At 42.3% G+C, this 14,260-nt stretch overlaps 1 gene segment (V, D, J or C); it reads left to right on the forward strand.

The window, feature by feature from the left end:
• The first annotated feature begins 2,216 nt into the window (after positions 1-2,216).
• The window catches only part of LOC309699550 (Ig kappa-b4 chain C region-like), a 51,468-nt gene continuing 39,424 nt past the window's right edge, over positions 2,217-14,260 (forward strand). Inside the window, exon 1 of the C gene segment in view lies at positions 2,217-2,244.

The following is a 14,260-nucleotide window of genomic DNA, read 5'->3' on the forward strand; positions in this document are numbered from 1 at the left end:
AACAGAAAACCATAAGAAGTCCCGTTTGCAGTTTGCCACAAGCCATGTGGAGGACACAGCAAACATGTGGAAGAAGCTGCTCTGGTCAGATGAGACCAAAATGGAACTTTTTGTCCTCAATGCAAAACGCTATGTGTGGAAAACTAACACTGCACATCACTCTGAACACACCATCCCCACTGTCAGATATGGTGGAGGCAGCATCATGCTCTGGGGAGGCTTCTCTTCAGCAGGGACAGGGAAGCTGGTCAGAGTTGATGGAGAGATGGATGGAGCCAAATACAGGGCAGTCTTGGAAGAAAGCCTCTTGGAGTCTGCAAAAGACTTGAGACTGGGGCGGAGGTTCACCTTCCAGCAGGACAACCACCCGAAACATAAAGCCAGGAAACAATGGGATGGTTTAAAACAAAACATATCCATGTGTTAGAATGGCCCAGTCAAAGTCCAGATCTAAATCCAATCGAGAATCTGTGGCAAGATCTGAAAACTGCTGTTCACAAACGCTGTCCATCTGATCTGACTGAGCTGGAGCTGTTTTACAAAAAAGAATGGGCAAAGGTTTCAGTCTGTAGATGTGCAAAGCTGGTAGAGACAGACCCTAAAAGACTGGCAGCTGGAACTGCAGCAAAAGCTGGTTCTACAAAGTATTGACTCAGGGGGCTGAATAATTACGCACACCCCACTTTGCAGTTATTTATTCGTAAAAAATGTTTGGAATCATGTATGATTTTCATTCCTCTTCTCACGTGTGCACCACTTTGTGTTGGTCTTTCATGTGGAAATCCAATAAAACTGATTCATGTTTGTGGCTGTAATGTGACAAAATGTGGAAAACTTCGAATACTTTTGCAAGCCACTGTAAATAGGCCTATACTGCTGTACTTTAATGTCGGTCATAAGGGTGGTACTTCAAGAGACATATGTTATGAGGTGGTCCTCACTGTGAAAAGTTTGAGAACCACTGATCTAAAGACACTGAGTGTTTGTGAGAACACGTAAAACTGTTTTGATGTATTTGTGCAGTTTGAGGTTTTGTGAATGTAGATTGAAAATTCAATTTAATGTTTAGAGTTTTGAGAAAGAAGGTGGAAGTTTCGTGGTCCGGAGTCTGTGGACTCCATGTTTATGTTTTAGGTTAATTAATATTCTGTGGTTTTGTTTATTTTGGGTTATTTGTGATTGTTCAGAGTTTAATGTTCTCTGTTCCTCGATTGTGTTTTGCTTAGTATTTTTGGTTCTATGGTAATGTTTTCAGGTTACATCCTCCCAGTCTCGTCTAATTAGAATCAACTCTTCCTCCTGTCTGTCATTTCCTTGTTTCCTTGTGTGTGTATATTAGTGTGTGTTTGCCTCTTTGCTCTTTGTTGGAGCATCTGCGTCTCACTGGTGTTTCATCCGCATCTCGTTTCCTGCTGGCCATCCCCTGTGTTGTCTCAGTCTCCTCACGTTTCAGGTTTGGTTTGTAGTTTTCCCAAAGTTTTGTTCATGCCATACCCGTTCCTGTTATGTGCTTCACTTACATTAAATAAAACTCACTCCCTGAATCTGAGTCTGCGTTTGGGTCCTTCCAATAAAACCCGCAGCTGTGACAGGGAGCTTTTGTAGTGATGTATCTTAACAACTATAAAATGTAAATTCTCAAATTATATTTTTGGAACTTTATTTTATTGTGTTTACTTTATTTTAATTTTAAAATTATACTATTAATATGTTATAAAGCTATGATGAAAACAATTCATATTGTTGAGTTTGTTTGTTTCAGAGTCAGAGAGCCGTGTCTCTCTACAGTCAGAGGTTTTTGTACGGCGCCTCAATGAGTTTGTATCACTGTGGTGGACTTTTGGTGGAGGAACCAGACTGGATGTTGGAAGTAAGTCGAACTTAAACCTCTTTTATTTTATCAGATTTCTTTCTTGTGGTTATCTTGACTTTTCTGTTCAGTGTGCCAGAAAACAAAAATCATTAAAATAGTTTTTAGATCAATTTTCATGAAGACACAAAGTTAGCTTCAGAATAAATGTTAAAATCAATATTAACAAATAATATAAAACATCAGAGTTGACTTGAGGATTATTGAGATATATATATATATGTCTGGTTAACTCTTGAGAGCTTTTGGTTTTAATTTAGTCTGTTAGAGTCAGAGAGCCGTGTCTCTACAGTCAGAGGTTTTTGTGCAGCGGCTCAGTGAGTTTGTATCACTGTGGTGGACTTTTGGTGGAGGAACCAGACTGAATGTTGGAAGTAAGATTATAAAGTTTTTAAAGAAACTACATCGAGGTTTAAATGTTAGCTTTATAACAATGAAGTATTCATGTAGAGGTAATATTATAACCATTGTACACTGGAGGCTGACTCCATCAGCTTTAATTAGATTTTATGTCGACATTTCTGACATAAAGACGATGCATTGTGTAAATAATATAAACTGTCATCAGCCTGTGATTATTTTCTAGTTTGAAATCACAGTCACTGTTTCTAAGATGAATTAAATGTAACTGTCCTCAAGTTAAACAGAGTGAAGATAAAGATTTCTGGTCTTTTACTTAGTCAGTAAAAATGTAGAATTTGCTTAGAAATCATAAAAGCACTACAATAAATGACTGAAACTCACATGAGGTAAGTAGAAAACTTGTGTATTATACAGAACGGAGGTTTTTGAAGCTGAACATCTTGTATAATTGTTGCCATATCTGCTTCTTTTATTGCCAGAAGTTAAAGATGGGCATTTGACAGTGCGCAGCACGTCTGGTGTTTCTGTTGTAGCAGATATCATTTCAAATGTCATTAAAATCATGTAAGCAGTAAAAGAAATTAATCCACATCATTCAAGTAGTGCTATTAAGTTTCTTATCTCCAACAAGTGATGTGTTATAGATAACTGATGACTTTGAAGCTAAAATAGTTTTGTAAATGTTTCCACATCTGCTTCTTTTATTTCCAGTGTAGTTTGAACATATTTCAGCTCAAACTGTGTGATGATTCTCTCTGTGCTGATATGCATGAGAGGTTTCTTAAAGGGAAGTGAAACAATGTGTGAGTGAATGACTGGTGGAGCAGAAAAAACACCTGACAGAAACTTCTTAACGGAGAAAGTCAAATTGTGGTTCCTGTCCTCTAACCTGATTGGTGTTTCCTAGGTGATACCCACCCAGCCCTGAAGGTGCTGGGTCCCTCCAGTGAGGAGCTGAAACAGGGGAAGGCCACGCTCATGTGTGTGGCCAACAAGGGCTTCCCCTCAGACTGGAGTCTGTCCTGGAAGGTGGATGGCAGTGGCAGCATCAGCTGGGAGGAGAGCAGGAGCCCCGTGGTGCAGGAGAACGACGGCCTCTACAGCTGGAGCAGCACCCTGAGGCTCCCTGCAGACCACTGGATGAAGGTGGGCTCTGTGACCTGTGAGGCCACGAGGGGCTCCCACACTGTGGTCTCAGAGCCACTGATGAGAGACCAGTGTCCCCAGTCCTGAACTATATGTGACTTTTATGCTGGTCTTACTTTCACACTGCATTCTGTAGATTTTTTTTCAATTTCTTCTCTCATTTTTCATTGCTTTGTTTAAAGTTTAAAGTTTGTTTAAAGTTTTAAAGAATAAAAAAAATCTACATTAAATAAGAATCGAGTGTTTGTCTTACTTTTGTGGTGATGTCAATATTAAACTCTAAATAATGATTTCCAGGATTCTTATTGGAAACCAGTGTGCTATCTGTAGTCAATATGAGTCGGTAGAATTAAGTCACTTTGAATACATGAAGTAAAGCAAAGTTTATGTTAAAGAGTAAGTGCGAAGGGGAATTGATAAGAACTTAGAGATTATGATTTTATTACTGAGAATATTGAGCGACACCGCCGTTATTCATGCAAAGTCATTGCATGCTGTTTAATGAATGTTTCAGCATGTTGTAGCTTGTTATATAAAGCAATTTGAGTTCTCAGGTGGAGTAGAAAAGCACAATATAAGAATGAGTCAAATGATCAGTGTTGAGGTATCTTAAAGTATTCTATTATGCAGAGTACTTTTTTAAAGTAATGCAGTACATTATTTTGGTGTTTTTCTGTAAAATCACCTGAAACACACCATCTCATAACTATCATTTAACAATAAGAACTTATAGGCTACAGTCCCTCACGCCAATATAAATCCCTATCCTATCCATTCACTTAGCTTAACATCACCCTGGATTCTTGATTAGTTTAGCATTAGCATGCTGTCTGTGCAGAAGCTTGCAAGCAATCAAACTTGTGTTACCGGCATAATGTTTAGTTACTTTGTGCTTTAATAAGTACCTCTTAATATATGCTGCAGTGTTACAGTTAAATAATGGAACTATTGGTTCAAAACAATAGTGAGTAAACAGTGATCATGACTTACTTATATATATAGTAGGTGACTTATATATATGTATAGATTCTATATATTGTGCTATTTCTTACTTTTTGTGTTGTCTGCTTTTGTTACTGTTTGTACTGGAGCACTGTAACCAACATAACTGGTGCAGGAAACAGACTGGAATTTGAAATTACGTTTACACTGATTGTAAAAATTAAATATACATAAGGGTGAATGTTAACATCACAAAGATGTTGTATTCATATAGTAATATGAATATTCCCAGTGGAAACTTACTAAACCAGGTTTGCATAAATTTTAAATTTTATATTAATATTTCTGTCAAACTGAAATGAAAACAAGGTGATGTGTAAATATTATAAACTGTAATCATCTGTAATCATCAACTGTAAAATCAACTGTAATCATAACATAAACTGTCTGTCACGTTTAACTTGTTTCTCCCTTATTGCTGAAAGCATCACAATAAATATTTGCATTACTGCACTCTTCATGTAATAAATGGACTGATAGTGAACTTTGGTATGTACTGTGGTAGTTTTCACATTGTATATTAATTGTGCTATTTTGCCAGGTGTAATATAGATAGGTATTTGTAACATAATGTCAAAGACAAAGTTATCAGACTAGTATTGAACAGCAAAAAAGAAAAAAATCTACAAACCTGAGAAAATTGGACTTAAAGTTTCTATTGGAAGTATTTATATAAGTTATGGAGACAATTGTGACTCACTGATTTTGGTGATTTATTGTGTTTTTTTTCTCTTTCTTTAAGAAATGTTTTCATAATGAGCAATATTCAGGAATTGGTTCACATGTATCTGAGCTGCTATGAATCAGAGGTCAAAGATCAAAATTTGATTGAATGAGATACAAATTTCCAAATTCTTTTTTGTTTAGCAACAATAACATTTTCACTCTATCACTCTGTGTGTGTGTGTGTGTGTGTGTGTGTGTGTGTGTGTGTGTGTGTGTGTGTGTGTGTGTGTCCTCAGTGAACTGTATCAGTCTCTGCAGTATCTTCCAGCTGCAGCAGTCACTTCAGTTTCTGTTCAGTCTGACTGAGGGAGGTTTTTGTACGACTGTTTTTCACTGTGTGCTCACCCACTGACTGTTAGGATAGTGCCAACTCTGACAGTAATAAACTGCTGCATCTTCAGCCTGGACTCCACTGATGGTCAGAGTGAAGTCAGAGTTTGATCCACTGCCTGTAAAACGAGCTGGAATCCCTGATTGTCGAGTGCTAGCATACTTAATGAGCAGTTTAGGAACTCCTCCATCTTTCTGTTGGTACCAGGCTAAATGGTTGTTGCCATGAACATTCTGACTGATCCTACACTTGATGCTCACAGATCCTCCCACAGTAGAGCTCACTGCTCCAGGCTGAGTCACTGTATATTGTCCTCTGGACTCTGAGGACACAGAGACAAAAACATAAAGCAGCTTCATGGTTTTGTGGGCTTCATTTCAGAGGGACAGATGTTGATAGAGGAGAGGAGTTTGATTCTCTGGACTTTACCTGTGAAGCAGCAGCAGAGGAGAGTCCAGATGAGGACGCAGATCAAAGTCATGTTTTTGATGAGGAGGATTTCTGTGGCTTCTGTTGTGATGAAGGACAGCTGTCAGTCATCCAGTGTTCAACTCTCAGGACTATAAACTCTCCCAGAGCACTGGAGCATGGTGCTGCTGATGCAAAGTGCCTCTCTATGGAAATGAACTGACTGAAAACAACAAGTAGTTGGATCAAATAGTCGATGCTGTTTATCAATTAATCAGTCAGTTTATGAAAATGTTTTCTTTCTTGTGTTTTAGGACACATCCAGACATTGATGGATGTGTGGGATTTTTAAATCTGGGTATTTTCTGCAATCTTTTACAAAAACATGTTCATTGACTGAGAGAGGCAAGAAAATGTTTCATGATCAAACCAGAGCAGTACTTTGTGATATAACCCCAAGTGTTGTCAAATGCCAACAAAACATGCAAACAATGTCTGAAGATAAAGGCACAGACATCCATCCTTGTAAGACAAAATCTGATTTCCTCTTGTTCACTTAAAAAAGAAGAAGAAAAGAAATGTTGTACTTTCTACTCAAACACATGAACAGAGTTTCAGAGAATCTTCACCCTGAAAGAGGTTTTAGAAACCTACCTGTCAGCAAATCAAAGAACCGCTTACATGTAAGCAACAGGACAGAATAGAAAAGTTTTCCCCCAAAAAAGAACCTGCACATTTGAACATGGCGTCAAAAATGAAAGACATTAAAAAATCAGAGGAAAGGTACAATTTGCAAAACCTATTTTAGAGTTTTGTAAAACTCAGTACAAAAAAACTTGCAGTGATTCACATTGATGCATGATGCTGACCACAGGATGCAAAAGTTAAACATGACCACAGCGCAGAATCATTCATCTCTGTTTTAATTTGATATTTTTATAACAGGACAACCTGTGAGGCTGGAAAGACTTCGGTTTCATGCCCTGAACAGGTCACTTTCTGTTTGGTGATGTAGTGTCTGCAGTGTTGGGAAGGTTACTTTTAAAATTTATTCCACTACAGATTACAGATTACATGCCCCAAAATGTATTTTGTAACGTATTCTGAATACTTTGGATTACTTAATATATGATCATGCTTTTTACAACTACATGAATGCACTATTGCTGTTTGATTTATTACTGTTACTGAAGGCTACTCGCCGTACCAATAACAACTCGATTTTTACATCTTAATATAAATGAGTAACAGTAGGTGGACATTAGGTAAGGCTGCACTTTTTGCAGTGATCTGCAAACGCATATATAAAACAGGTCCGCGGCTCCGAACCGTAGTAAAGGGACCTCTGGCTAATCCGTCGGGTTCGTGTCGGCTCGTAGCTGAAAACTAGCTTTACTTTGTTGCCTGGGTCAAGTTTGTAAGAGACAGAGAGAGACGTTGAAAGGCTGCTCCAGCAGAACTTATTGTTTCGGAGGAAAACACGAACACAGTGTCCAGTCGAGTCTTAATAGCTTACTTACAGCTGGGCTCGTCAGGCTCTCTGTTTGGCTGCTGTGGTTATTATTATATTTACATGCTTCCAGCTCCCGTTTCTGCTCGATGACAGCTCCTACTTTTTCTCCCTCTTCGCGCTCACAGACACATAACAGGTACAGCAGTCCATTCTCCCTGCAGCACGGACTACACTGCCCATGAGGCTGCATTCTTTAGGGCGATGCTTCATCGGCCTGGCCTCATATTACCGCCGGTTTGTGAAAGATTTTGCCTCTATAGCCGAACCCCTGCACAACCTGACCAAGAAGAATGCACATTTTCAGTGGCATGCTGAGCACCAAGCAGCTTTCGACAAGCTGAAGTGTCGACTCACCTCTGCCCCTGTTCTTGGCTATCCACTTGACCATGGAGAAATGACACTAGACACTGATGCCAGCGACACTGGCATCGGCGCGGTGCTGTCACAGATGCAACAGGGCGTGGAACGTGTGCTGGCATATGGCAGTCGTAAGCTATCAAGAACTGAACAAAACTACTGCACCACACGACGTGAACTACTAGCCGTCGTGGATTTCACGTCCCACTTTCGCCAGTATCTCCTTGGACGGCCTTTCAAAGTGCGCACAGACCACAGCAGTCTACGGTGGCTAACAAAAATGAAAGAGCCAGAGGGACAATTAGCTCGATGGCTCGAGAAGCTTGCCGAGTACAACTTTGAGATCATCCACCGTCCAGGTCGAGTGCACACCAATGCTGATAGCCTCTCCAGAAGACCCTGTCGCCAGTCTTGTCCATGCAGAGTGCAGGACCCCCCCAAGCATCTCGGGGGGACCAGTCATCAGGCAGTTCAATGCGAGTTGGACTCTGACACCAGCTCCCTGTTGCTGAGTCCGGTGAGGGTGGAGGGACAACCGGCTACTACAGCGGTGTGTCTAGTGGGGGTAAGTCATAACACCACCACACCAGAAACAAAGACTTTAGACCAAACTGCTCTTACAAAGTCAGACATTTTATGTCAAAACACTTCTATCAACACAGACATCTCAGAAGAGACAATTCACACTAGAACAGACATATCACACCAGAACATGTCCACTAATACACACACTGTAAAGCTGACTGAGAAAGTATATGTGGCTAAAACCCTTGATACTGCTTCTCTGTTTCATGGTTGGACCATGGGGGAGCTGAGCCAAGCCCAGGACGCTGATGCAGACATTGCACCCATACGCGCCTGGATGGAGGCCAGCAGTGAGCGCCCCCCATGGACTATTGTTTCACCATGCAGCCCAGCAACTAAGACATACTGGGCTCAATGGAAACGGCTCTACTTCAGAGATGGAGTTCTGGTCCGTCGCTTCTACTGCCTTGACGAGACCCAGTTCTATCCCCAAATCGTACTGCCACGTAAGCTACAACCAGAAGTGATGGGCCAGATGCACGAAGGGCCAGTGGGTGGACATTTTGGTGTCGAGAGGACTGTGGCCAGACTACGAACCCGATTCTATTGGTATCACATGAGGGAAGACGTCGCTCTTTGGTGCCGTACTTGTACCAGCTGTGCATCCAGGGCCCGACCCCAGAAGACACCGCAAGCTCCGATGGGAACTGTCCGGGTAGGAGCCCCAATGGAGCGCGTTGCGCTGGACATTATGGGACCACTGAATGAGACAGAGCGCAGAAACCGATATGTGCTTGTGATACAAGACTACTTTACAAAGTGGACTGAAGCCTTTCCTATCCCAGATGAACGGGCTGCAACCGTTGCCGAGGTCGTTGCGTCTGAGTGGGTGTGCCGCTACGGGATACCTCAAGCACTACACAGTGATCAGGGACGCAATTTTGAATCTGATGTGTTCCAAGGGGTGTGCAGTTTGTTTGGCATAGATAAGACTCATACAACGCCATTCCGACCCCAGTCAGATGGCCAGGTTGAACGTTTCAATGCCACTCTCCAGAAGATCCTGGCCTCCACAGCAGAGCGTTGTCATTGGGACTGGGACCTGATGATCCCGTACGCTGTTATGGCCTACAGGGCGACCAAACACAGTGCTACAGGTTTCACCCCGAACTTCATGATGTTTGGCCGAGAACTGAGTGAGCCAGTGGACCTTGTCGCAGGTCTACCTCCTGATCCAGGCAACCCACCCTCAGTTCCAGAGTATGTGCAGCAAATGCGTGAGCGGCTGGAGCTGGCCCACCTCATCGCCAGGGAAGCCCTGGGTGAGTCAGTCAAGCGCGCAAAAAGGCAATATGACAAGAACTGTTGCCACACACAGTATAAGACTGGAGATCCTGTGTGGTATCTCATCAAAGGAACACGTCACGTCAAGAACAAGGTCAGAAAGTTCCTCCCATCGTATGAAGGACCATTCTTTGTCCTGGGACAATTGGATGACCTAGTTTATCGGATCCAGAAGAACCCAAGGTCTAAAGTGAAAGTTGTCCACCATGACCAGCTAAAGCATTATCGCTGCCGCGAGCCACTGGACAATACCTGGGTCCTTGATCAGGCTCATCAATGGTCCCCTACAGAGGTCCCACCACCAGCTTTAGAAGATGACCCAGCAGACCGTGATCTGGGTCTGCACAGTCTGTTCTCTACTGCAACTGGCAGTGGCCCCAGCTCCTCTCAGCCTTCTGTCTCAGTTGCAGCTGATCCCGCTCTGGTTGTGGTTGTCCCATCGTCCCCCTCCCATGTAGACCATGAGAATGGTGGGGGTGTGGTGGGTGAGCCAGACCACCCGGGCCAGCAGTTTCAGCGACCAACTCGTCGGCGCAGAGCTCCAGACCGGTATGGAGTGTGGATCACTTAACTTGGTTTACCTACCATGGACAGTTCCAAGTAGGACTGAAGATTCGGTTCAAGTTTAAATCGTTTCAGCCTCCTATACTGTTAACTCTTTTAAACCATTGTAGCTATTTTTTTTTTTTCATTGTTCCAGTGTTTACATTTTTTTTAAAAAAGTATCTGAAGGACCTACGGGGTTATCTACATGCACTTATCCATTTGTATTTGTGCCTTCCTAGATGCTAGGATAAGTTGGTTATTCCCGGTCGCCATGTAACAGTTACAATTGTGTAATTTCTTTTCTACTTAACAGCACTTGAAATGCTTTATTTTGCACATGTATGTACACCTTACTTGAGCCAACCTCTTTGTCACTGAAGTGCACTCGTTGATACTATACCTCACCTTATATGCGGTAATGGCTAACACTTTTATCTCCTGTGGGCTCCAAGTGGTAAAGGGGATTGTGTACCAGTTTTATGCATTACAATGCTGGAGTGGAATTATTGTTAATTGCCATCCAGAGTGGGGGTAGTGTTGCAGGAATTGCTGTCTTGTGTGTGACTGGGTGCAGTAAGGAGTGTATGTAATGTGTGTGTGAGCATGCGCGTGAAGGAAACGCGGGGAGCGAAAGAGGAAAAAGAGAGTGAGAGTGTGTCATGGGTAGAGGGCGACCGGGAGCAGCGTTCTAACGGGCTACAGGCTATGCAGTGTGTTTCCAAAGTGTGCAGTACTGTTATTAAAGCCTCATCTCTTCAGTACTCTCCGGTGCCTCGGCTGATTTCTGTCTGCCTCACTACTCCACAAAAGTGAAGGGAGTTAACCCCGAAGGAGGACAAACTTCGGCCCTGGAGGAAGCATCTCCCCTCGTGTCTCCCGACCACGGTCAGGGACTGACGGCGAGGAATGGTTAACACCTGTAACACTCTGCCTGTTGCCTTCATATTAAATTATTTTTTGAATAATAATTTTTAAATATTTTTAAATATTTCTTCACGTCATAATGCTGGCAGCAAGTAGAGATGACATGGGCCGCAAGATTGAGACACAGACATTAGAGCCTCTTAATGTTTTCTTTGGGTTTCAACCAGCGTGGAATTACCATAGAGAGTGCACAGCCTAACATATGAAACAGGAGAAGACGTGTAATCCATTTATTTCAACAAAGTAATTGTAATCTGAATTGATGTGATTAGCAGAGTAATCCAAAGAGTGGGAATGTGCTGGAAATATCTTTTATTTTATGAATTTGTCACATGTTTTAGTAATATCACTTTTGGGTCACTTCGAGGTTCACATGTGGGGAAGATTCAGCTTTAACTCTATTGTACAAAGTCAGGCATCATGAGAAAGTTGGTGACACCCAGAGGGGGAGAATTCAACAGGTGGTGAAGTCTTTTGTTAATCAGGTCTTTGAGGATGTGGGGAAGAGGCAAGGAGCAGTCTCTATGTGACACTGGAAGAGGAGATAAAGTTGTAAACTCTCTCCCTCTCTTGGAGGGGTCAAGGGTGTGAACAACAGCTGTGGAAATGCCTTCTGTTTGACTGTATTTAAAGAGGGCTGCTATTCATCTTTAGAGACACGCATCAGTGCCCCACTGAATGTCGTCTCTCCCTCAACTGCTTGGGAATTAAAAAGGTGTTGGCTCATCGTGTCTGCAGACTTTGTTGATTATATTTCCATGACATTATTCTGCAGTGACAAAGTGAGATATGTCACAACAAAGGAGCGAAAACTGAAAAAGTGTTTGTTTACATTGTTGAGTTAACACCGAATATAAAAGCTTCAGTGCTCCTTGGTACGGATTCTCCATTTTTTTTATTTATTTAAAAGTTTTATAATTACGATTTTGATTATGTCCCCACAGTCGGTGTCAATGATGGTGATGATACTGGAGGATAAACGTGAGCTCTAACACATCTGCTCAAATTTACACAGCTTTGACATCACTTCATTGTAGGGGTCGAGTTTTTCTTTATTTGTTACCTGTATATGAATCTACAGTGTTCAGTTGAGTCACATTCCAAATATGCTGTGAAAAACTCTTTTTAAACGAGTCGTGCTGGAGTCAGTCAGATGATTTCCATAGAGGCACTTTGCATCAGCAGCACCATGCTCCAGTGCTCTGGGAGAGTTTATAGTCCTGAGAGTTGAACACTGGATGACTGACAGCTGTCCTTCATCACAACAGAAGCCACAGAAATCCTCCTCATCAAAAACATGACTTTGATCTGCGTCCTCATCTGGACTCTCCTCTGCTGCTGCTTCACAGGTAAAGTCCAGAGAATCAAACTCCTCTCCTCTATCAACATCTGTCCCTCTGAAATGAAGCCCACAAAACCATGAAGCTGCTTTATGTTTTTGTCTCTGTGTCCTCAGAGTCCAGAGGACAATATACAGTGACTCAGCCTGGAGCAGTGAACTCTGCTGTGGGAGGATCTGTGAGCATCAAGTGTACGACCAGTCAGAATGTTTATAACAACAACTATATGTTCTGGTACCAACAGAAAGATGGAGGAGTTCCTAAACTGCTCATTAAGCATGCTAGCACTCGAGTATCAGGGATTCCAGCTCGTTTTACAGGCAGTGGATCAAACTCTGACTTCACTCTGACCATCAGTGGAGTCCAGGCTGAAGATGCAGCAGTTTATTACTGTCAGAGTTTTCACTATCCTAACAGTCAGCGTGTGTTCACACAGTGAAAAACAGTCGTACAAAAACCTCCCTCAGTCAGACTGAACAGAAACTGAAGTGACTGCTGCAGCTGGAAGATACTGCAGAGACTGATACAGTTCACTGAGGACACACACACACACACACACACACACACACACACAAATAAATGCTTTTTATACCTTAGTGAGGACATCTAGTTGACATAATGCTTTCCCCAGCCTCTTACCCTAACCTTAAAAATGAATCCTGAAACTATTTTCAAACTTGAACATTGTTAAAATGATTTGGTCGATGTTTCATCTTTCACTTTGTTATTCTCCTGGTGTTTCATTTGTTCAACTGTGATGCTAAAGTTCAAAAAACAAATCCCAGAATTGTTTCCAGTTAAGCTAAGCAGTGCCTTCATGTTCTAATTATCTTTAACATTACAGGGCTCTAGAATAACTTTTTGCCTTGGTTGCACTGGTGCGCCACTTTTTCAACCGCATCGCTTAACACCGCGGTTTTACATGTGCCCTTTTTTGGGGGGAAATTGCTGTCCATACAGACAATATTGATTTGTAAATGATTAACTAACAATCTTGTTCTTGTGCTTAAAGTGCTTTGGCACTCTTTGGCCATAAGAATGCAGAGATGGCACCGGGTGTTATGGCACGCCGTCTTTCTCTCGGTTCTGCAATGTTTGTGTATTATGTTCTTAGTGGTGTCCCTGCTAGCTTGGAAAACCCACTCCCTGTTGGTGTATGAGCGACAGACGCTTTTTAACATCCGTGACTCACTGCTGATGCTCCACAGTGTTAGCGAGCGATCTGGAGGAATCCCGCCACCGTGCCGGAGGAGCAGCTTCGCCGTGATCGCTGCTCTGCGCTTCCACAGGCCCCGCTGGTTTAGAAACTTATTCCCGTTAACGACAAGGAAGCAAGATGAACAGCAATTTTACTTGCTAGCAAGGGAGGCTGGTTGGAACCAGGCTCTTGGAGCTAAACGCTCCTCACCTGTCTGCTAGCGAGCATCAAGTAAACAGCCTTCCTTGCAGCTTTTTATTCTGAGAACACAAACACCACTCGTTGTAAAACCCCCCTATGGTCACAAAGGGTTGAAACACTGCGCATGTGTGTCTGTGTGTGTGTGTGTGTGTGTGTGTGTGTGTGTGTGTGTGTGTGTGTGTGTGTGTGTGCGAGTATGTGTGTTTGTGTGTATGTGAGTGTGTATGTTTGTTTGGTGGTGTGTTTGTGTGACCTCCTGCTTATCAAAAGGGTCATAAAAGCAGGAAGCTTACTAACCAAGAAAACAGAACCCTCACATAGGATGTCCCTATAATGAAACACTACACAGCAAATCCAGCATGTCCAAATTAACACTGTCGGATTTGATTTCAACACTATTAAAGTGTCTATATGGGTCCACACCAGAGTGTGTTAATTTAACTCTTTTTGGAGAGTTGGTACGTTA

The sequence above is a fragment of the Aulonocara stuartgranti genome (assembly GCF_965226115.1).
Source record: "Aulonocara stuartgranti genome assembly, chromosome: 22".
NCBI lineage: Eukaryota > Metazoa > Chordata > Actinopteri > Cichliformes > Cichlidae > Aulonocara > Aulonocara stuartgranti.